We start from the raw sequence: 13,285 nt of genomic DNA on the forward strand, positions 1-13,285 counted from the left end.
ATCATACATTTCTTTTTACAAATAGAAAATATACATTAATTTGACATTCCGAAGGTTTCAATTTAAATAATCATTAACGCCATCTATGTGCATAATGTTAATACTTTCTGGTCTTATGGTTAAACTATGGGACAATTCCGCCGCTTGAGCTGATGAGGGCGCTATGATCGGCGCCCGTATTGGCTCCCGCCTCTTCTTCAAAATATGGCTATTTTAGCCACTTTGTAAATTTTTGCTCCGGCGTGTTAATTCATGGTTTAGTTGCTTTTTTGGATGTGAAATACCAGATTGTTCCTCAAAAGACTTGAGTCCTCATCGTGTGTGTTTGTAAACTTGGTGTTACTGATATTGGACAATTAAATCGAGATTCGGTGACCGGTCACAGCATCACTCCCGCCTACTCTTGGTGGCAGCTCGCAGCAGCTCCTGTACTACGAGGAAGTGCCCTGGTCATGCCTACAGGTCAGTGGTGTTTGCATTGTGCCCATATTTGCCTGTGGTTGTTGGAATGACCCTTGGGGAAACATTTAAATTGTAGGTATTTCGATACATCTACCGCGCTTAAATACTAGGTTTAGTAAATTAAAATTTCGTGGTTGACGGCTATTTATACGCCTCATCAATAGGCCCTTCCTTTCCCCTGGGTGTCGTAAAAGGCGATTAAGAGGGCGAGGGATCGGCAGCAGCATCCCTCTTAAAACATTTCTTAAGCCTAACTGCGGTTGCCAATCCGCTTGCCAAATGTGGTAATTACTGGTAAAACCCTTTCAAGGGGGAAACTTATGTTCAGCAGTAGACAGTTAAAGGCTGATATGATGATGATGATGATGAATTTAACGTAATAACTTTATTTTATTTTTATTAGATTCAGTAGTTAATTAATAGACATAGCTTTCCGGTAGAGCCTATCTTTCATCGGTCAAGATAATTTCATTTGGTTACCATGGTAATAGTAAACTAGGATCCTTATATGTGACAGACTAATGTTCGATAGTCGGACGTGATAGGTTGTTAAGATAAGAATTCTTGTCATCCAATTGATAGTTTTCTTTTTAAATAATCCATAAATGATTTTATTTTTATATTTTTTTTTTATTTTTTAATTATTTTTTTTATTTTTTGTATATGTACTTTTTTTATCTTTTTTCACTGTACATTTATGTATATTGTTGTTTGTATGCTGTAAGTAATGCAAATGAATTATCTATCTAAATGGTATCTGTTATTATGACTACTCGTGTGAGAGCGGCGCCCTCTGGTGTTAACAGTTTGTAAATCGCTTTCGTTGTACACGAAATACTCATGAGTTTACATGTCCTCTAAAGAACAAAGCAAATGGCAAACATTTTATGTTGTCCAAACAGTTTTGAAAATTTTTAAATTCATTGGCTAAAATTCAATCTTAGAATCTTCGGACCGCTATCATGCGTTGTCCAACGGAGCTGTCAACACTTTACGTCTATAGATAAAATAAAGTTTGTGGATTCCTCTCGGCAGATAAGTTTGAATCGAGTCTTATAATAAAAAGATTTAAAATTATTTACAAACAAGTCGATATAAGTAAAGACGATTTTAAACCGTTTCTAAAAAGAAAGACATATTCTCAATTCGGTTGTATTGCTTTTTTATGTTTGTTACCATAACTCTTAAATCACTTTATGTTTGTTACCATAACTCTTAAATCACTAAAACTTTATCAAAGTTGATTGAGTAGTTTAGTTTTGCAATCAGAATAACTAATTTAGCCAGAATTGAAATCGATTCTTTTGTTTGTGGTTTTTTTTTTTTTTGATGGATGAAAATGGTATGGTAACTCCGCCTGCGCTAACAGAATACGCTGGCGGTGCACCAGTGAAGGGTGATAGATGAGAATGAAAACAGGCCAGTTAGCCCATCATGATGAATTCATCTGGAATTAACCATGATAATTTCCAGGGGGAACCGCGAGGAGGCCGACCTGGTTGGGTATATTGCTAGCAATGGAATTCTCAGTCTCCATTACTAACAATCCCTTTCCCCCCTTTGTTTGTGGTTCACAATCTTAATTATTGTCATATTTTTATTGTTACAAAACATTTTAATAAAGAATTAAAGTAAGAATCATATTGTTCTGAATTCGAATGATGGCAGTAGGCTCACTCCCTGCCATGTTGGATTTTAATATGCTTGGAGAAATACAATTATCTCAAACATCGCTTAATGGTCTTTCTTTCTTCAGCAAGCAAGCTGCGTCTTTCTTGAAACATCACTAAAGTCTAACTGCGGATGCCAACCCGCGGGTTTTTGGTACTGGATTTTTGGTACATAACCCTAAAAATGACGCACAAATTGCAAATAATAATGATTTTAGAATTATATTTCCAGTTATCTCTGTGATCATTTTAGCCCTTTGACATACTCGTGTTATTGATGCAAAAGAGTCTCTTTGTTTGACTTATATTTTTTTGCAAAGTATTCTTCGTTGCTTTTTGTGTAAACGACTTTTTTTGACATATCAAAGGCTCCATTTATATATCGCCAGAAACGTTTAATCAAAAAGCGTGTATGATATTTTCAATTGTATATCACACATATCATATAATAGAAGTCAAATAGTCATTCCGTTATATATTTATTATTTGGAAATACCATCATTTGTCTTTCTTCAAATTGTCACGAAGAGGCGAGTGATAACGATTTATAAGATAAATGTAAGCGACGCCGTGGTATATGGATAAATGGACAGAGATACTGACAGATATATAGATACTGAAAGCTACAGAACCCTAATAATAAACTAACGGCAATACAACATAGGTATTACAGTAATTATCAATTCTTTGCTTTTTTATTGACTTCTATTTGATTTATTTGACTACACTTATTAATCCTTCATTACTAATATTACAAACTGGATTCACTTCTCGGATTTGCATGGGTCTAAAAAAAATCACTTTTTGTAAACATAAACATAACATACCAGAGGCAGGCTTTGTACAAAAGCTATTTGCTTGGGTACCTCTGTTCCATTCGTGTTTCTACAGTGAAGCAGTTTTGTTTCCATAGCTGCGTTTTGGTTGGAAGAGTGGGTTATAGTTGTGTATTTACGGGTACAGAGGAATAACACCTGAGTCCTCAGGAATGACAACGCATGGGCGAAGCAGTATACTCTGTTATGTCCATGGTACTGTTTTTATTTATAGGCGACGGTTACCACTCCAACGAGTGGGCTGTCAGTTTATTTGCCATTCTAATTTGTATAAAAAAAAAAATTTCTTTCAATATAACATTGTCCTGACAAATTACAAATACAACGAAAAAGAATTAACCAAATCGCTGCTACTGTTCTTAAATGCGCTTATATACATATATTCGAGAATTTATTTTTATTTATATAATAATATTAAAAATAACATAAAATATGAAAAACAGAGTGGGGTTGTTAGTTTGTTCGTTGTTTCTTAACGTCTTAATGGTTCGGTCAATCGTTTGATATACTTTTACGTACTGTTTGGGATGAAGTTGGACACGGGCTACTTTTCATCCTGTTCAATAAACATACACCCATATCATGTGGACGAAGTCGCGGATAAAAACTAGTTTTATTAAAATGAAATCTCTATCTTAACCTTATCTCTACGATCTGGATGAATAGCAGTCTTCGACCGTGCATTTTTCAAAGCACTTTCTTCCACGCACAACCACGCTTTTGAATCAACATCCAGTATCAGTATTTCCGAACCGATACGATCGTAGCTTTCAAGGAAAGAGCATATTTCTTTTTAAAAGGTCGGCAGAATACCTGCAATTCCTCCGGCGTTGTGGGTCCTCATATGCTGATAGTAATCACTTACCATCAGGAGAGACGCATACTCGTTTACTTCCTATATTATAAAAACAGTTAGAAATATAACTTTAAATAATTATTTACACTTTTCTTGTTATACAACTGCACCGTGAGTATAGAGTACTTTTAGATTATATAGAGTGTCTCCATACAAATGCTTCGAGAAAACCGGGTCAACTTTTTCATACAATTTTGCGTGATAAATAGTTATGGGCGATTCCTTTATTCCTTTATAACTTCTATTTATTTTGTTTTATAATTTTTGCATTTTTTTATTGCATAAATAAAAACTCATTTTATTTTTTAACTAATTAAATATAAATAGATATACGTCAAAATACCTTATGCGCGTAAATATTATATAACACGGACAAAAATCGAGTAAGCTAATTTGACAATTAGCTGACAAAAAGTTGACCCGTTTTTGAGTCTCGATGCTCTATCTATATAATCTAAGAGGATACTATATATCATACTTTCTTAAGCGTAACATTTTCATAAAATTTATTCCACAAAATTACATTTACTTCGATCATGACAAATGAAACGGAACAAATACGACAGTTAATATTATCGATTTAAAAAAAAAAGAATTATTATAATCAATTCAGAATAATAATTGTGGGAGACGTCGCGTAACATAAATATAAAAAATATAGTAGAATTGAAAACGTCCTCCTTTTTGGGAGTTGCGAGATTATTTGAAATTCCGTTTTATCTCATGAAAATAAAGTCGTATTTGGCTTTGATTTATTTTTTATGGGCTATAAAATGGCAACGAATATCCAAATAACTACGTTTTAACATAAGTCCATTCCGCTCCATTGGGCAGGCCTACTTAAGTATCTAGGAAAACAGAAAAAGTAATAAAAATTGCTAAAAATGACATAAATATGGTGTAAGTAAATTTATACGCATATTTATACACTGTAATATCACAGTATAAGAAACAACCAGTAATCCAACATGTTTGGCATGCCCCGAACGATTATAGAACAAATCGGGACTCATTGCTATATCTATATGTGTCCATTTGGGCAACTGGTAAGATGCTCTTTAGACTGTGAAAATAACTTTTTTTTTTATATAAACATTCGTATCACTTTAAGTATGATTACAATATTTTGTTTATTTTTTTATGGAAATCTTCACTGACTGATAACCCTATGTTTAGGGTCATTCAATCGAAAGTAATCGCGTATTCACCAAACACCCTATCTCGGGGTTAGTCGTATTGTATAACCCACGGATACGGATAGAAATATACGACGTAAGTATATAAATTTATTTACATGGAAAATAAGGCAATACGTTTAATATTATACTACCACTCAACTTCTTGGCATGATGTTGGAGAACCCTATTTATTGAAACAAATCTCCTTCTATACTTAAATTACTTATTTTTTACTTATTAATTCTATACGCAAAGTATTTATTATTTCTAATGAGATTGCTATTTTTCAAGATTAAAAAAAAAAAAAGCTAACCTTGTTTCGACGAACCTTGAACTTGAACCTTGATAACGATTGAATTTAAATCGAAATTTATTTTTATGGGTCAAATTTGATTGGTAGCTATACCTGTGCATAAAATACAAAAATCTATATTGCACAAAAATATCATATAATAGAATAAACTCCCTGCCCAAGTTTTTCTTAGAGACTACAGTATGGGGTTCCTCAAAAGGGTGTATTAAGGTTTTTTCAAGGTCAGCAAAATATTGTTTTTGATAGAAGATTATTTGTGGATATTAGTGGTATAACCCATATATTCCCAAAGAGGGTTGACGTCAGGCAGGCGGTCGGTCGTAAAACTATAAGCCAAATCTTTTTGTAATATGGATAAAAAACTTATTACACGACCCCAAATAATAATTGGGACAAGGGTAGGAAGATAATATTAGTAGTACAACCCATTGAAAGCCAATGTTACATCAATTTAATAATAAAATCAATTTATATATATTCAAGTAAGTTTGTAACCGAATAACTTTAAGTAAGTAGCATAAAGTAAACTTCTATACGTGGATTATGTTCAGAACCCAACTGAATTACCTTTGAAGATGTTCAATGAATGTTAAAGTATTCATAAAACGAACGAAAAAAATGTATTCACTTTTTTGATTGGTACAAACTGACCCGAAAGACGCCGTGTCCGAATTCCAATAAATTTTGCCTGTGACCGTTTTGCAAATTTGTGAAAGCTATTGGAAATGTGTAAACAAAGTAAAAACGCGGAAAAGTTATTTCTGAGTGATCATTGGATCTGTTAACAATTCAACTGAAAATGGATTTATTCACTTTGTTATTACTATATAACCGTTTGTCAATTCAATATTTTGAATCGTATTTACCGTACTGTGAGTAAATCTATAAATTTGCTTCAAACGAGAAACTTTAATATATTTTATACAACGGGTTTATAGCCTAGCAACTTCTTTTCTGTAATTTGACTTTGTGAAGTAATTTAAAAACTTGATAAACATACAAACAAAATAAAAAAGGATAAAATAAACATGTTTTCCTTTCGTATATAAATTAATATTATATAACCTCGAATTAACTATTGTATTTATTACTCTAATCGCTGATACTGACGCTTCTTTCCACTTTGGGTTTGCTGAAAGAGTCTTTTAGAGTGAAACTCGCTTTTGTAAATTTACTTATCTCTGTTATATTTTTATGTATTATCAGTGTGTACAATAAATTATAAATAAATAAATAATGAAGACAATGGCTATTCAAAAATGCTTAAATCTAAATTTATTTGAATATAAATACTTCTTACTTTCTTTACGCAAACATATATTTTAGTAGTTACTTATTAAATAACAATAAGTTATTAATTGCATATGTATTAATTAAATACGTTCTTGTTTTAATTATTCAAATCGGTCTATTTGTTCCTAAGTTATATGCTTACCAATAAATAGCATTTAATTTTGATATATTTATATTTATTGACTATTGTCGCGACTTAATTTTTTTAGTACAGTTACTGAGATTGAGAATAAATTAGATTGTAGATGGCATGAAATACACTAATTTATAAAATAAAATAAAATAATAATCATATACACGACATTTATAGTCACTTGTAGTTAACGTAAGCTCACTCTTGTCATAAACATTACTACAATGAAAATATTTCTTCTTTTTTCTTCGTTCTATTCAGTTTATTTTAAAATGAAATTTATTAACATTTAAAAATATGAGGTATCTAAAATATTTCATACTGGTGTTATATCTTTTGTGGCCAGACTGTTCCAATTTCAAATGTAATTTATGTTTTTTTTTTAATGCTCAGAGGATCAAATAAAGACACGATCAGTGCTGTGTGCAGGACCACTTAGTATAACGACACGATTATTGTCATGTAAGACAATGAGTAGGTAAATAGGGAAAGAGATTGTGAGTATTGAAGTTTAATAGCCTATAGGCTTATAGCCACAAAAACCATCATAGTTAATTATTGTCAAATTAATCATGATGGGCCAACTGTTCTGTATTCATTCTCACCTATCATTTTCCACTAGTGCCCCGTCGGTGTATACCGATAGCGCGGGTGGGGTTACCGTTCCATTTTCACATATTAAAAAACTAAATAGGTAGAAGTGAAATGAGTAGGCAGTGACAGCGCAGCATCAGTCTACTCGTTACCACGGTTGATGTGTCCAAAGATCGAGATAAATTAATAATAGTTTACAATTAATTTAAGTCCCAATTACAAAAATAGCTTAGTGACCATTGTTTCTATTCAATTAATGAATTTTTGAAATTAAAAGTGAAATGAGTAATTAATTTATATTATAATAATATTTTTGACACTAATCACAGACCTACTAATACATATTAATATTAAATGAGACGAAGTACATTAATTGACATGAAATTGTAATTGACAAATTGTTTTGTTATAAGAATTATTAATTTAATATTTAAGTATTTAAAATTTTGCATGCCTAATTGTGGCGAAATATGTGGACTTAATATTATTTTATCTATCTGTATATTTACCATATTTCTTGCAAATAAATATTCATTCATTCATTCATTCATACCTAAAAGATCGTTAATTCCTGTCTCTTATAAAATATAAAACATGCAGCGCAAAAGTCTAAAAGTTAATATATTAAGACTAGAGTATAAAAGTAGATTTGTGTTGTCGATTGTAATGTTATATCAGGTAATCGGAAACATTTTATTGTAATACTGAACTTTACTACCACCGTCTCATCAATTAACTATGTTTTTTACAGCTTGTATCAGAAGCTAAAAGTTAATAATTTAAAGAGAAAGTAAAAGTATAGGAAACATAAGAGAGCAAAGTAACTAAAATGGATACATTTAACTTTGATGTCTTTATGTTGACCAGTTGAAATACCACAAATTTTTTTTATTGTTTCAAAAATACATTGTCAATTTTAACGAAACAAAAATTATATTGACAATTATAAATCTAGATTAATTATGCAAAGACTTGTTATTTTTATTATTAGAAGTCTGGCTAAAAAATTTATACCTTGTAAAATTTAAATCCCTATTATCTTTAACTTATAATCAGTAATTATAGACTGTAATGTTTAAAAAAACATTTTTCTAAATCGGACATCCATATAAAATATCGACAAATTGATAATTCATTTCTTTTCTTAAGTCGGCTAAATAACAAAGGGCCTTTCAGCATCACAAAGGCTGAAAGGTAATATTCGGTAATTTAAACGTTTACCATTATATAAAGGGCCCTCTGAAATCCCATACGTTTTGATAATTCAAGCCGGACCTTAGTAAAGCCTAAACTATTCAAACTATGAGTATATCAATAGTAACTTTACATAGAAGGAAATCAGAGGAAGCAATAGATATGTATACTTTCTCACAATTCGGTGCAAAATTCGTCCTTATTGCTACATTAATAGAGACCAAAATACTGTGTTCATTGTATTCCTCTTAGGTTATATTAATATAGATCTTGCATTTGAGTATATGCATAACAATTTGATATTATATTTATATTTATATTTATCGTCACTACTGGGCATTTATGGTACAGGCAGAGATAATTGAATCGGATGCATTAGCTGGACACTTAACTCCCCTTATATGGTGTACATAAACGACTCTATGATCCTATGGCTTTTATTAAGTGTATTTCTTAATTTCAAAAAGCATAATTTTGTATTTAAGAGCTACTAGCTGTTTGTATGCCCACCTAAATAAGTACATAAATATTTTATATGCTATGTTAGGAAATAATCCACCTGTGTACCAAATTTTATACAAATTCGTTTAATAGTTATTGAGTGAAAGAGTAACAAACATTCATTCATCCGTTATTACAAACTTCTGCATTCATTATATTAATATTTTGATTAAAGCAATTATTTGGATGGAACAAAATTTTGAGTATTTATTTACGAATTTTTACCCGCAACTTTATCTGCGTGATTTTAATAAACTGATAGCCAGTGTCCTCCATTCTATATAGTACGAGTATAACAAATTTCATACAAATTGGTTAAGCCATTAAAGCTCTAAAAGGTCACAAATGAACAAACTCACTTTCATATTTATAGTTTTAATAAAGATTTATTTTGAGTTAAATTTCCAGTTTGAAAGAAGATGACAAAACAATGTAATAGTTATAATAGATTTGTAGCAGGTTTTAGTTTTTATGAATAAGGGGGCTAGTATAAGAGACGAACTTAACACCATATGGCGTAATCTAACAGGGAAGTAAATTTTCGCCATCAACACCTTGATGAATGGCGGTCCACTACTTTACGATTTATGTGACATTTCCTGCCAAGTGACGTAAAATGTGGAAACTACCTGTAGTGGCGTTTCCTATTGAATACGGCATATGGACCTTCAAGAAAAATGTTGACAAAGATTTAAAAAAATAACTGTTGAGTTTCTTGTGGATTCTTCTCAACAGATAACAACTTTCCGAACTCTGTATGCATTAAAAATCAACACCTTGATGAATGGCGGTCCACTACTTTACGATTTATGTGACATTTCCTGCCAAGTGACGTAAAATGTGGAAACTACCTGTAGTGGCGTTTCCTATTGAATACGGCATATGGACCTTCAAGAAAAATGTTGACAAAGATTTAAAAAAATAACTGTTGAGTTTCTTGTGGATTCTTCTCAACAGATAACAACTTTCCGAACTCTGTATGCATTAAAAATAACGATTTAAAAGTGCTTGTAGACAATTTTGTTTTATATCACTGAGGTGGCAAACAAGCATACAATCCACTCGATGGTAAGCGGATACCGTGCAAAAAGATGCAAAATGGGGCCTTTCGCCAAAAATAACTCTACTGTACATGCCAATGTTGGTCTACCAGTTTGGTAGCTTATAAACGCCTGTAGTTTTTTGAAGAACACCATGCTGTAGTCTCTTAAAAACCTCGACACATAGTTGATGTACATTCTTACTAGTACAATTATTATGGCGTCTTAGTTAAGGGTTGGTAATATATAGCAATATTTAGATATTATACTTACAATATCTATACATATATTACCCCAATTACAGATTTTTTTTTTGGTGGGTGAAAATGGAATGGTAACCCCGCCCGTGCTAACGGGATACGCTGGCGAAGCATCAGTGAAGGGTGATCGATGAGAATGAAAACAGGCCAGTTAGCCTATCATGATGAATTCATCAGGAATTAACCTTGATAGTTTCCAGGGGGAACCGCGAGGAGGTCTACCTGGTTGGGTATATTATTAGCAATGAGATTCTCAGTCTCCATTACTAACAATCCCTTTCCTCCCATTACAGATATGTTAACTATTAGTTATTCAATATATAACATCGAAAAGAAGAAGCCATTAGTAATGAATATATAAGTAGATATTTGATTGTTATGGGCGATATCATAATGGATGGTCACCAATATCCTGAAGAACTCAATATATAAATATCGGACATTACCCATTCCTAATCTTAGTTTTACGATTAATAGTGTACTACGCTTCGCTCGAAATCAATCAATGGACTAAATTCTTCTTCAAAAGGGGCGTAAAGAGGGTTCTTCAGGGTCGTCAACCCTCTGGTATTGCAGGCGTTCATAGGTTACGGTAACCACTTACCATCAGAACAAGCATACAGTCCGTATGCTTGTTTGCCACCTCAGTGATATAAAAAAAATATATAATAATATGTCATACAAATTATAACTAATAAAATGTAATTCTGTAATGTATGTTTCCAACTTATAAAAATTTACATACTCTTACGCTTGCCTTTATATAACAAAAAAAAGTATAATTAATATTTTATAATGTTTTATGTTATTGTGGCAACCCTGTCTATAAAAAGTAATAGCAAGCCCGGTTAGTAGGTACTTACACGATATTGTATGGGTCCAGCCCTATTGCATATACAGGGTTTGTACTCCGTACATAAATGTTTATGTACTTACAGTTAAGAATACTCTTGCGGATTACGTTGTTTCGTGAATTTTGAAAATTATTGTCATTACAAAAACTTAAACTTTGTCGTGTGGTCCCGGCATAGAATGGGCCATCCCTTCCCCTTTAATTATTATTATTACCTACCTAACGAGTTAGAATCTAATACATTTTACAGTAATATCTTATATTATCTATGCTACTACTAAACGTATGAGGGTAGTTACTCTGGATTAAGAGATTCCAGGCCGCTTTCATTGTACACGAAGGATTCCGATGTGGCTTACCGGTAGCTTTACATGCCCTCCGGAATACGGAGCAAGTAAAAATTGTTTTTGAACGATTCGAATTTAAAGTAAAATTCAACGGTTTAATAACAGAGAGACACGATAAAAATAGCCTTTAAAAATTTCCGTTAAGAAAACGTCTTTTGAGCACTTTTAGTTTCTGCTTTTTACTAAAAAATAGGTTTTTAGTTGAAAATTAATTACCAATTTAAAAAGAGAAATTGCTTTTAAAAGCCTACCTGACAAAACCATATACTTGTACCTATAAATTATGACAAAGGTTCGTTAAAATTAAAATGGGTACAAACAAAACGATATAACATCTAATTAAAAATAATTAAATACACTTTACACCGCAATAAAAGCATTATTAATCGTGAACACACACACACACACATATATATTTTATAAAGTTGCTTTTATACTTTTATATATACGTACACTAACACACGCACGCTCCCACGCACGCACGCACTCATGCACATAGAGACACGTGTCTATAAGTAAATTTTGCTTCGCAACAAATAACAACTTCAGTGTTCTAAATTCAAATATTAACAATATATGGGTATTTACGAAACATCTCGTCATTTATGCGTGTATTTCGTTTCGGGAACTCGTATATGTTATTTATATACGAAAATGACTATACTGCTTAGTGTCATTATGGGACCAAACAAAGGAAAGAATATCAAATCGGCTTGCCGACATTACGCCGAGTTCATTCGTATCCATTACTACAGAAAGCATATCTACGAGGACTGACAAACACATTAGAGGCACAATGGACACATTTTTTTTGTTTTTCTTTATATTATTATATATACGTTACCTGTGACCAAGATAAAAAATAGCAGTAACCTCATTTTTACATATTATGTTAAAATTGAATTTGTTAAGATAACAAAAAAAAAAAAAAGAAACTTACTGTTACTGTACACGTGTATAATAAAAGAAAGGTAAACAAAAATAATACTTGTAATTAAGCTAAAGACTCGCCTGATGACAATAGTCCGCGTAAAAGGGACATTTTAACCGCATATAAAAATTCTTTTTACATATCCTTTTCTTATTTTTATTATTCTTGGCATACTTTTTCATCTATTCGAAATAAAATGCTCAAAATTGTATGTTTTACTCGCTACTATAATCGATACTCGATTCGATATATTATAATCGATTAAACTGTTGTTTTAATGAATAATACTAATATTTTAAGTACAAAATAAAACATCGGTACTAATAAAGCAGGTATGTATGCACTATTTACTTGCATAGGTTTTTTTTCATCGTACTAAGTCCCGATTGTGTAATTAAAATATGTGTAAAGAACGCGAAACTTTAAAATTAACTAGTATTAAGACTATTACCTACATACGAATACTAACGATTATAGGCCAATCGATATTTATTCTAGGCGAACATCATCGATTAATTTAATAACTACTAGCAACCCGCCCCGGCTTTGCACGTGTGCACATTACATCACATTACATTAGAAACCTCTAAATTTATGCAGTGTTTCTCTACTATATTATGCATGTATTATACATATAAACCTTTCTCTTGAATCACTCTATCTAATAAAAAAACTGATTCAAAATCCGTTGCATAGTTTTAAAGATTTAAGCATACGTAGGGACGGACAGACAGTGACAGCGACTTTGTTTTATACGTGTACTATGTGGTGAAGTCTCGCAGATGAATTTCTAAGAAACTTCCTTTTAATTACCTACCAGAGAG

At 31.8% G+C, this 13,285-nt stretch overlaps 2 protein-coding genes across 5 annotated transcripts in view; one reads left to right on the forward strand and one right to left on the reverse strand.

The window, feature by feature from the left end:
- LOC113514504 (uncharacterized) overlaps positions 1–13,285 on the reverse strand; it is a 408,650-nt gene that overhangs the window by 259,267 nt on the left and 136,098 nt on the right. The window lies entirely within an intron of this gene.
- LOC113514358 (neuropeptide F receptor) overlaps positions 1–13,285 on the forward strand; it is a 91,857-nt gene that overhangs the window by 6,059 nt on the left and 72,513 nt on the right. The window contains exon 1 of one of the 2 annotated variants that reach the window (XM_026898430.3): positions 5,001–5,096. The exons of the other annotated variant lie outside the window; for it this stretch is intronic. The gene's annotated coding sequence lies outside the window, so the exon portion shown is untranslated. Of the gene's footprint in view, positions 1–5,000; positions 5,097–13,285 lie in introns of those variants that run through there. 2 annotated transcript variants of the gene reach the window in all.

Source organism: Galleria mellonella, unplaced genomic scaffold (assembly GCF_026898425.1).
Source record: "Galleria mellonella isolate WM207_F2 unplaced genomic scaffold, CSIRO_AGI_GalMel_v1 utg35, whole genome shotgun sequence".
Classification (NCBI taxonomy): Eukaryota; Metazoa; Arthropoda; class Insecta; order Lepidoptera; family Pyralidae; genus Galleria; species Galleria mellonella.